This window comes from Hakea prostrata, chromosome 10, assembly GCF_041222555.1.
Source record: "Hakea prostrata isolate BN-2017 chromosome 10, UWA_Hpros_2, whole genome shotgun sequence".
In the NCBI taxonomy this organism is placed as follows: Eukaryota; Viridiplantae; Streptophyta; class Magnoliopsida; order Proteales; family Proteaceae; genus Hakea; species Hakea prostrata.
The window spans coordinates 6,258,588-6,270,858 of NC_142609.1; the positions used below are offsets into that span (position 1 = coordinate 6,258,588).

The 12,271-nt window shown below is 32.8% G+C and overlaps 1 long non-coding RNA gene across 1 annotated transcript; it reads left to right on the forward strand.

The window, feature by feature from the left end:
* The first annotated feature begins 225 nt into the window (after window positions 1–225).
* LOC149001743 (uncharacterized) lies at window positions 226–3,319 on the forward strand. Its single transcript, XR_016170345.1, has 3 exons — window positions 226–1,099; window positions 1,194–1,272; window positions 1,381–3,319. It is a non-coding gene; the product is annotated as an uncharacterized LOC149001743 (long non-coding RNA).
* Window positions 3,320–12,271: the final 8,952 nt, after the last annotated feature.

Sequence of the window (12,271 nt, forward strand, 5' to 3'; positions counted from 1 at the left end):
ACTGGCAAGGCACGCAAAGTGTTCGGATGTCCTACACACGTGGTATCCAGGCTAGAAAATTGAACGGCTAGAATGGTGTCTGATTAGAAACGTTTCGTAGATAAGCGGTTATTGGGAAACAGCTGGCATTAGATGACGACGTGGAAGCTGAGCATCATGCCACTTGAGTGAGTATAAGGGAAGAGCGTTGGTTTTTGTGAGTTTCTTTGAGAGACTCATTGATGGAGAGGAAATTTCTTTGCTGGTTTTGGTTTTTGAGCAAAACAGGAAGAAGAGAAGAGTTGGAAGAAATAAGGCAGCAACGATGGAATGAACATGAGAAGCTCGTTTTTTGGAATGAACACACCGAAGCTTAGTTGTTTTCCTTGACGGAAATTTCTCTACCTATATGCTTGTTCTTATTTGTGGATTTTTGTACTCTTGATTCTGTTTTCTGCCGTGTCCTTGATGAATTACTTCGGTGGATTTGATTTTCGTTTTTGAAAATTTCAAGTTGGACTCTGTTATTCTTAAGATGTTTCGATCTACCGTGCTACAAAATTTTGGAGTTTCTTTTCATCACTTTTGTTCTCTGGAACTTTGAAGGCTTCAGAATCGGTGCTTCCTTAAAGCTTCGAATATTTTACTGCTTTTTTTCCTTCCTCGAAGTTATCTTTAGAAGTTATTCTCCCAGTCTGAAGTCTGATTTAAACTCTGAAATTGCCATTGTTCTGTTTGATTAAGTCTAATTTCTTCGTGGAATTCTTGCCATTTTGATTTTAAAATTTGAAGAACTTTTGACGAAGAATCGATTGCTAATTTTTTTACGCTTGACTGACTTTGTAGGATCGTGATCGACAATGCCGTTTGGTTTGCATCGATTAGCAGGGTTTCTAGCTTTGAGTTATTGCATTCATTCATTCTTAACGATTAGAGAAATGATTCTTTACTTGTAAATTGGGAGATTTCTCAGATCGATCTTGATTTCATACAGACGAGATACCCTGAAAATCAAAACTAAGCTCGAAAAGAACGAGATCCAGCACAAGACAAGGGGATGCTACTGAAATCAAGATCTGGCGCATTGTGGAATCACGGCTCGAGTTGCTTGCCGAGGACGGTTGGTTTCCTCTTCAGAGAAGATTAGATTTCTAGCTCATTTTATTTGTAATGAATCTGTGATCATAGTCGTCATTTTGGTTTCTCGTTCATAGGTATGAACGACTTGAAGGAGCTTGCAGTATAAACGCTACCATATATCTGATGATCGAGCTCTTTAAGACGTTTCTGGAGGTAAATGATTCACTTTCTTCCACCCGATAACTCGTTTCAACCGATGATTGTTCAAGATTACAATTTCTCTGAGGTTTTCTGTTAACCGATGATTGTTGTGTTTGACAGATCACCAGAGACTGGCCGGATCTTTTGTTTTCATTTTTATTTTCTTTTCAATTTTTAATGGTCTGTAATAAGTCCCCAACCCCCTTTTGCTTTTATATCGATCATCGGAGGAGTATGGCTACATCATCATCGCTCAGCTTTGCGGATCAGGTGCGTTGCTAAACTTTCCCTCTTTCATTTTTACTGATATTTGTTGTTCCCTTGAGGTCTATCGTTTTTTTTCTCTTTCTACGGATGAATGTTCCCCATCCCCAGCCACATACGTCGACTAGATTTTCATATTTCTATCTATCTAATTTAGGAGATTAAAAATTCTGAAACTTGTGTGTTTTATTTTAGACTAGTACAAAACCCAAAATCCTACACCCTAATTCAAACTTTAGTCTAGTCATGAAGTCAAACTCTACAAGTAGTATATGTCTTAAGTTTACCTGAAAAAGATCTAAATTATAAATTCTAACCCGAAACTTTACAACTTAAATCTCAATGCTTATAATCCCAGTAGTCAAAATCCCAAATCAAAAGGGTTGAAAAACATATTGCCATTAACTTTGAACATAAATTCGGGACATCAATTACATAACCCCAAACCCTAACCCAAAATGCAAAACCGAAAAATTTAATGGTGTAAATCATAAAGCCAAAGCCTCAAACTTTAAAGTATATATCTTAATTAAAATGCTTACGTAAAAATTTCAAACTTTCTCACACTCATCTATAAATATCTTAAACCCTAGACTTTTGAAATTTAAAACCCTAAATGCTAGGAACCACATCCAAATTGCCCAACATTGCAAAAAACTCCTTTAAGTCTTCAAACCCTAAATTGTAAGACTAGGCCCAAGCCCTAAAACCCCAAAGCCTTAATTTCCAAACTCCAAAATCATGGGAGCGTTAAATCCCAAACATTAGGCTAATCCTTAAAAAATAAAAAAATTCTTAAAATTTGAAACTAGATATATTCATTTGGAACGTTAGTTAGAGAGTATGTGTAGAATTAATTCGTGGGGTATTCAAAAGTAATACCTTAGTTTAGTTTTGCGATTATCCTAGGAACTTGAGCAGAAAAGTGACACAAATGGGTAAAAATACAACCATAATAAAGTAATAAGTAACATGCAAGAACAGAAATCCGAGGTTTTGCCAGCCAGTTACAATCATTTATGTGAATATGATCAATGAAACACATAGGTATACCATATATTCATTTGTTCTAGTCATCACAGCACTAGTGCTTGTTACTAGAACAACAAATCTTTAATCACTTTTACTCATTCAATGCAACTGGTGCATTGGTGGAATTAAAACTAGTTCTAGCATTGATTACGTATCCCCTACTGGAAATGAATGATAAATTCAACATTCTTATTCAATTCATATCAAACTAATTAGTTGCATTCAGTCTCTCTCATTCCACTCTTTCATGTTCATCTTTTATAATTTACTCATTGAATTTTGGTTTCAGTCATATATACATATTCATTTCCTTTATGAGGTTCAAGAGTAGATATATGACATGTTAAAGCAATGAATCTTATGGGTAAAACTCATTTGATTTGACACATTAGTATTATTTAACAGTAATCTTCATTTGGGATACCTTTCATTATATGATGTAATGATGCCAAGAAAGCATTTGGAATTCAGTGTGGCTAATATGAATTTTTAATTAGGCAATTTGGATTTTACCAATTCACCGACAATATTTTAGATGTAGTGAAAATCATATTTCATAAATAATTTGGATTTGCTTATTAGGTAGTTTGGTTTTGGGTTTTGTGTTTCTAGAGTTTGAGTTTGGAAGTTAGGTCTTAGGCTTTAGGGTTAAGAGTTTGTGGTTTAAAGTTAGTTAGGGTTTAGTGTTATAGATTATTATGTGGTGTGACAAGCTAATCTAAGTATTTATGATATATTATTTTCATCAACTTCAGAAATATTGTCGGTGTATTGGTTAACTTTAAGAATCGCCAACCATAGTGGCATATTGAATCTGTACTCTTGAGTCTGCCTAATACATTCAAGTGATGGTATCTCAAATGAAGATCACTAACAATCCAATTACTAGTCATGTTGAATATTTAAGTAGAATTCTTGTTATTACCATCCTTTTCCAGTAGGGGATGTTGTAGGGGATGTTTTCTATGATCATGGGCACGTGAAATAATAGTATTCCAAAATAATAAGGAAATACCATAGGGGTTCATTGGTCATATATATTTAGTCCTCTTGATGCTCTAGTGAATGGTATCAATGTAGAATATATGATTGTAAATGATTGGCAAAACTCGTGCTTATTGTGCATATAATTATTCATAATGGAATTAAAAAACTAGTCTACTAGAACTAACACGTTTAACTTTTAAAGAGAAATTCCTAACTAAAATATTATAGCTAATTCTAAAAAAAATAATAAATAATAATAATAATAATAATAATAATATTATTAATAATAATATTATAGCTAAACTCAAACCGTTCAAACTCCTATTGAAAAGCAAAGTCCTTAAATTGACAAGTTGAACTCTTAACCAGCCAAAGCCTAAGTTCAAATATAAACATCTATTCTTAACATCTAAAATTTCATACCTAAAAAAGAAAGCTAAAATTGCATATTAAGAATCTTAATAAGACTCAGTCCCGAATTCCTATATATTCTCTGATGTAATTCAAACCTACATTTGTAATTCCTAGCCTTACATAACAATTAATAAGATAAAAAAATAATAGATGGACAATCTCTAACGAACATTACCCAAACCCTAAAATCCCCATATAAAGCATATAATCTGAAAACAATATTTTTATGCCCACCACTTCAATTTATCTTTCTGGTTTTGGATTTTTTTTAATTTTATTTTTGTTTTGTTTTTTGTTTTTTGTGTTTTTTTTTCATTTTCATTTTCATTTTTTATATTGATTGATATTTATAAATGTATTCTCCAATTTGGTTATTGATTCATATTTTTTAGCCATTGAATTTTTTTTCTTCTTCTAATTATCTTTCCAAGACTTTTAATTCATTTCGTTTATAGTTTATAAAATTGGGGAAAATTTTGCAGGATGATAGTGTGAATTAATCCTTAAGTAACCCTTATTTTTCTCCTTCTATTATTCCTTTTTTATCTCGTCATAAATCCCTATGATCTATATATTTTTTAGAGATAATCTCTTTGGAAAAAATGCTAAATTTTCGTGAATCTTGCCAATCTATGGCTTTTTGGACATCAACTCTTCATAGAAAATGGAACATAAGCAGTAGTAGAGAACAAAGAAAACCATTGATGAGGAGAAAAGATTAATGGTTCTTCTTTTAGAAAGAATGGAGAAAAGCAATGATGAGAGAAGGTCGTAGTTTGGGATTGGAAGTTTTAATTGGAAATATTCTCACAACCTTTTCTTCGCTCCATAATTTGCATCGTTTGCTTGCCCCCCCCCCCCCAGCTTTTTGGCTGAGACAAGCAAGCAACGGTGGTCCCTAATAGATTAAGGCAGCTTTACTTTGCTGCTGAGTATCCAATAATGTTAGCCAATCAATTCAGTGGGGGGACGCGCACATTCGTCATTCATTTTTTCAGTTGGGTGGCACCAAGAGAAAGAAAGGACCGCGGGGAGGGGGGGACCATGCATGGTAGTTCTCGACCATGTCTCCGGGGAGTGACTCATTAATGCTGCTGGGTCGGACTAGCTAATAAATCGATCTGTTTTTTGAGCGAGAATCACAGCATACCTTACCATCACCATGTATAGACTCCAAGTTCTATCATCAATATGATAATGGGATTGGAAACCAGAAGCACGATTGGGGTCTTCATGGTCCAATATAAGACTTACATCAGTAACAGTAATGTAAGCACGAGTCTTTTTGGTAGTACCAGTGAACCAAATGGCTGTGGCAATGGAATCTAAGACGGAGGACTCGTAGTATCTCTCTAGATCTGGCAAAAGCGAAAGACCCCCTAACATAATGCGAATGGGGGACCGCTGAGACTTTGTCCTCGCATGGCAACCCCTAGTAGTTGCGACCTGGAATTTTCCTAGCTTATGGTTAGAGCAATGGGAGGCGGGCCTATTAGAGAGAACAGTAAGGTGTTGAGACAGCTTGGCGGGTGGCAAGAGTTGCAAGAAGTGCTTGGTAGGCCGACAACCCAATGAACTAGGTGGGGCACTCGACGTGTTGGGAGGCACATTGAGCAAGTATGAGAAATTGGCCCCGCTTCGCTTTCCATAGAGCAAGGATGCAATTAAATACTAATTTTACCTTTCTTTATTATAATATTTTTTACATCAATTATATCCTAATCGCTTTATTCTATTCGCTCTCCTCTCTCCACGAGATATCAACTCAACTTGGTGTTGCTGGGGCTAAGGAAAAGTAAAGTCAACTCCATCAACGGAAGATGACTAATGGTCGGAATTTTAGTCTGCAGAGGAGACAACTTCAGCTCTTGCTCTTTATCCTTTTAAGTTTGAACACCTAGCACCTCTTCTCAAATTTCACTATTTTTTATTTATGCTTAGGGTTTTTACCTTATGTTTCTAATTTTGTAATTATATTTCCAATTTTATTTGTTAATAATTTTAGAAATAATTATTTCTTCTAATTTTAGTTTATAAAGTAACTTTTCAATTTTGATATTTTGTAATTTATATTATATTCTTCATATTTCTTTTTTATTTAATTTATTTTCCAGCTTTGGTTTTTTCATTCATTTTCCCAAAATTTTGCTTTTATTCCAATTTCGTTATTTTAATTTTATTTTTCCAATTTTGGATTTTTACCAATGTTTTAGACAAAATTTCAAACGTAATTTTTGAAATTTTTTTTTAATCTAATTCTCCAAATTCATTATTTTTAGTTTATGGTTTTGGTTTTTTAATTATTTTTCAAATGTTGATTGTTAAATGAATCTTAAAATTCTATAGATTTAAGTATTCATTTCTTCAACAGGTACCTTTTTCTTTTTTTTCCCCCAACTTTAGTGCTAGTAATTTAGGTATCTAGCTTCAGGATGTTTAAGAATAATGAAGTGATTTATCTATAAAAAGGGAATGATTTGATTTGTCCAAAAATTAGATTTTATGGAAACCAAATTTTTTGTTGGAGAATTGTGATTCAAAAAAGTGACATGCTAAAGAAAGATGGAACTAAACTTTATATAAGTCATACGTTTTTGTAGCTCACTTGCTTCCAAGTTAAAACCCAACTATAATATCTTGAAATTCAAAACCTAAATTGAGTAACATCTGACCGAAACCCCAAATATCAAACATTAAACCAGCAAAAAAGGTTAGGGCCCATGCCAAAGTAAGTATGCATAGAATTCCTAAAGTCTAACTAGATTCAAACTCTATAACCAAATTTTTTAAAAATCACATGGAAACTCAAAAGTTAGAAGACCAAAAATGAACCATAGATATGTAGATATTCAAACCAAATGTTCTTACAAACCAAATAGAAAAATTATACCTTAAAACCTTAAAGCTATGGTTCATTAACAAAAAAATACCATGGGCTTTTTAAACCATGAAACCCTTCTTCAAAATATAAAAAGCCTTTAAGTCAGAATTTCATAAATTTTAACCTAACCAAAGACCTTAAATTGAAAGCATAAGATCTTGAATGTTCAAATCCTAAATCTAGTTTTAACCCCAAAAACGCCCCAATGCTAGAAAGCCCAAAAAGTCAAATAATAAATGCAACTTCTCACACTAAATATAGAAAATTGTTAAGCCAAGACACTACTAATAATTGCAACCAGCCCAAAATTCAAAATCCATACCAAGAAAAATTAATTAGCTGGGCCTTAGAGCTAATCCTGAATCCTAAACAATTAAATGCTAATCTAGGAATCATGATTGATCTTAGATGCATTTTGGTAATATTCTTGAAATACTTGACAGCAAGATTTCAAACCCTAAACCCAACTCAAAACCCCAATCAACTACCCAAACACCCTTTAATTCTACCGAAAGCTATATAGACCATAAACCCCAAACCTAAACACCTTAAAACTGAGCCCCAAAAATATGCCTAATGTAAAATAAAAAATGTAATAAAAAGTTCAAATTCCTAAGCCATAAATCCTAACACTGAGTTCACCCCAAAGAAAAAAATCCCAACACCAATACAATACCTAAAACACTAGGCCCCAAACGCATGCCACAATCTATATCTTAGTTACCTTCTGAATGCTTTGAGTAAAAAATACAAAACCAATCTAAAACTTATAATGATAAGAACCTACCCAAAACCATCTCTATCTTAAGTTAACAACCTTAAACAGAAATTCTTAAAATAAAATCCTGAATAATAAACATAATTTTTCTGCCCAAATGTTAAGATCAATATTTCAGTCTTAAAATCTAAATTTGAAACTTGAAAAAGAACTTCTTTAGTATTAAATTTATCCCGTAATCTTGTTACATGCGCTTAACATCAAAAATTTTTATCCTAGTTTCAAACATTGACTTTTTAAATTATGAAGAACTTGACCTGAACCTCAAAATCTCCAAAGACTCTAAGGGACGGTCTGGAAATCTTCAAATATCTGATATTTCAATTTAAGTTTCAAATCATGGAGTTATATTTTAAAATTAGATGTGCTTGTGAAAATAAATCTGTGGACCATCCTAAAAACTATTTGATCGATGTGATTTTTGTGAAAGTGCAAATGTATAGCTTTTTAAATCTCTAGATTTCACCCATTACCTATAACTCTGGAAAAGGGTAAAAATCAAACGGGTAAAATTCCTGAATCCAGAGATTTGAAATCTGATCTTAACAGGCCTAAATCTCGACCAGACTTATTCCCACCATATAAGTCAACTCAACTCCCCCGCCACCAAGACAAATTAAAACATCACCACCAACCCAACCTCTCAAATTCTAAATCAAAGACTTTAAATCTTAATGCCTCTAGAAAAACCAAAACACACACCAAGAATGCACCTCAAACTTGACACAAAATCAACAAATCCTTGGTCTAAATACAATAAATTAGATTCCAAATGTTAATACGTGAAGTATTAGTACATATACCTTGTCCTTGATCCTAAAATCAAGGCTACAAAACCCAAACTCCAAACAGAAACAAAAAACTGCCTTGAGGCCAAACTTTGCCACGAAGAACCCTCCCTAAAGAGTAAATCTCTAAATTTTAAACCCAGATATACCTCATCAGCCAAAACTCAACATTGAAATTCTTAAATTTTATCCCCTAGCTTGAAAGTTGAACCTAAATCCCAAATCTCTAACCCGAAGCTATAAACTTGAGTACAATTTTTTAGATCCACTTTACAACTCAAATTTAAATATCATGAACATAAACCTAATCCTTAAACTCAATATCTAATCATATAATTAATCTTTGAAACCACTCTAAAATTCATATCTTGTCACATTCACCCCAATGTCATTCTATAAATTCAATCCTCAATATGACCATGAGAACAAATCCAAAATTTGGGGTCCAAAAGCCCCAACACCCAAACTCAAGCTTCTAATTGTAAAACTTATACATTAAACCATAAACAAGAAATCCAAAAAACCTACTCCTGACCCAAAATTATGTACGTCTGGTAATAAATATTACATACTGTGTAGCCAAAATATTAGTACTTCCAAATAACTAAATTGTAATGCAAAGCCATAAAAACCCGATCCTCAAACCATAGACAACAAACACTAAATTAAAAAATCATACTTTAAATAATAAATTTTATTGAACTTAAGGCCAATCTTAAATCTTCAAATACTAATTGCCAATCCTAGAATTGTATAAGGTATTTTAGGTAATATCACCAACTACTCTACACAATTCTCTACAATATAAGGTAATATCCAAAACCTGAATCATAATACTTGTAACCAGTAATTGAAACCAATACAAAAAACATAACCTAAATGTTAAACTAAAATCCAAATGTTAATCTAAAATCCAATTGCTAAGCTATAAATTCCAGCACGAATGTAAAACCTAGAATTGTAAGTCCCAAACAAATTGCCATAATCTGCATTTTAGTTACTATCCTAAGCACCAAGAATATAAATACAAAATCTATCGAGATGATAATCTTTATCATGGCAACTTACCTTATACCGAAAATTTTAAAATGATATGCTGAACAATAACTCACTATCTTTTTGTCAATATATTAATAACTCACTATCTTTTTGTCAATATCTAAGTCTATGAACTATTAGACCTTTAACAGTGACTAAACTTTAATTCTCCATTTCTGAACTTATTATCCTAGAACCTTCAATAGATATTAGAAATTTTACCGTGAAACCGCAAAACCAGCATCCCATACTTTAAAGAACAACCAAATAAACTAGGCCACAGACCTTAAAAATGCCATAATCTCAAACCCAACACAATCGAAAAAATCAAATCTAAATATAATAAACCAAATTCTATATTCTAATATTAAAGATCTCAAAACTAAACTCTAGGATCCCAAAGCTTAAGCAAAAGCAAAAAACTTTGCCCTAACATCTACTTTGCTATAAAAAACCCTACAAAATTTTAAATTTCAATAAATCTTCTCAACCAAAATCTCAAACCTTGAAATGTACGTGTAAAACTCAAAAACTAACCTCATAAACATGAATTTTAACCCCTAATCTTCGTAGTTGAAATTTAAATCCAAAACCTTGAAACCAAAGTGCAAAATACTAGACCTTAAATCTACAATCAAACCCTCAATCATGAATCTTAACCCCTAGACTAGTCAAATTTACCCATCCAAAAATTCAAAGAAAATCATTCAACTATCCACTTGGTACCAATCGCTGGATTCAAATCTTGATTTTTAGTCCATCATATGCCCTTAAATACTACTTTAGGGAAACCTGAACAAAAAAAATCCCAACATTTTTGCATGAATCTTCATGCCATGAAGTAATAATCATAAGTCTTGAAACCTGAATTTAAACTCAAAATTGAAATTCTAAACCTTAAACTTCATCCATTATTCTAGATTAGTGCACCCTAGGCCGGAACTCCCATTGCCTATGTAGCGTCAATAAAAACCCTATCACTAACTTCCAAATGTTAAACCCAAACCCTAATACCTAAATTCAAAGACACTAAAATCCTTAACCCTATTACCCTAATGCCACTACGCTGACACACTAGTACACAATATCTGAAGTTTAAACAGAACCCTCTTCTCTACTTTAGAATCTAGAACCATTATATGTTCCATACTCTAAACCCCAAACCTTAATAATTATATATCCGAAATCCAATGCCATGATAGTGATAAATCGAAATACAAACTGAAAAGAAAAATCTCAAACCCAATCCAATCCGATCCCTACAATCAAAATTTCAAATCAAAAGCTTATTTTTCCCAACTATAAATGCATACAAATCGCAAACCTATCAAAAATGAAATTCCAAAACCTTTTCCTTAAAAGCTAAATTCAAGTGTGAATTTGAAGCCAAGCCCAACTCGCCCAACCCAATTATGAATCCCTAAATCCCTTAATTTAAACTCCAAACCAAATCTTTATCTCAAACCCTAAATTTGAACCACAAGAACTTATGACCTACTAAATCCTTGCAAAAATCCTAACACCTAAACTCACGCCTCCAAGCCACAAACATTAAACCCATAAACCAACCAAAAGAGAACATATTGGACCCTAAAATTGAATGGCAAAAATCCTAACTCCAAAATGTTTAAAAATCAACAAAAGACCTCAAACATAAGTCTAGAGTGTAGTCCTCAATAATAAAATTAAAATTGAAAAACAAACCCCAAATCTCTAGTAAACGTAAGACCCTTGACACCAAACCTTGGTTCATGAACGTTAAAAAACTTGAGCCTTAAATTACAAACCCCCTAAAAGTCAATAAAAAAATCCTAAATCAAGACATTACAAACCCCCTAAAAGTCAATAAAAAATCAATTGAAATCCTAATTAAGACCCTAAATTACCAAACCTCAAACATTCAAATATGAGAGGCCTAGACCTAAAATTGGAACAAGAATCTCCAACAACCCCCTTCTAGTCAAAGCTCAAAGCCTAAACTAAGACGATAAACCAAACATTCTAAAATCCGTTGCCGCAAAATATGGTATTGTATAGTGAAGCAAAAACTTTCAATCAAGAACCTTAATACCGTACCCTATAATCTTATACTTCACACTAATAAAATAGACCTAAATGCCTTAAATCATAAACTCAAATGCAACACTTTTACTAATACACTTATAAGTCGTCGTATCTTAAACTCGTTCCTACAACCAAAACACAATAAATAATAGTGTCATAAACTTGATCCCAAGTCCTATAGTCAATCATGAATCCGAAGCTCCAAAAACCAAAACCAAATCCAAAATCAAAATCTTGCAACCTGAGCCCTCAGACAAGCCATAATCTATATGCTAATACCAAACCCTAAAACCACAAGCCAAATTCTATATACTACTACCAAACCCTAAAACCAAAACCTACGAAAACATTAAAAAAAGCACTATAAATCATAGTATCATAAAGTCGATTCCAAATCTACAACCCAAGCACTAAAGGATATCGATAAATTTCAAACCCAATCCAATCCAAACTCGGCAATAAAAATTTCAAATCAAAGCCCTAAGTTTTCCTAACTATAAATGCTTAAATTGTAATCCTAAACCAATTAAAAATGAATTTCCAAAACCTTTTCCTTAAAAGCTAAATCCAAATATGAATTTGAAGCCAAGCCCAACTCACCTAACACAATTTTGAATCCTTAAATCCCCTAATTGAAATCCATACCTATTCTTTAACTCAAACTCTAAACTTGAACCACAAGAACCTTTGTCCTACCAAATCCTTGCTAAAGTCCTACGCCTAAACTCATGCCTCCAAGCCACAAACGTTAAACCCATAAAACCA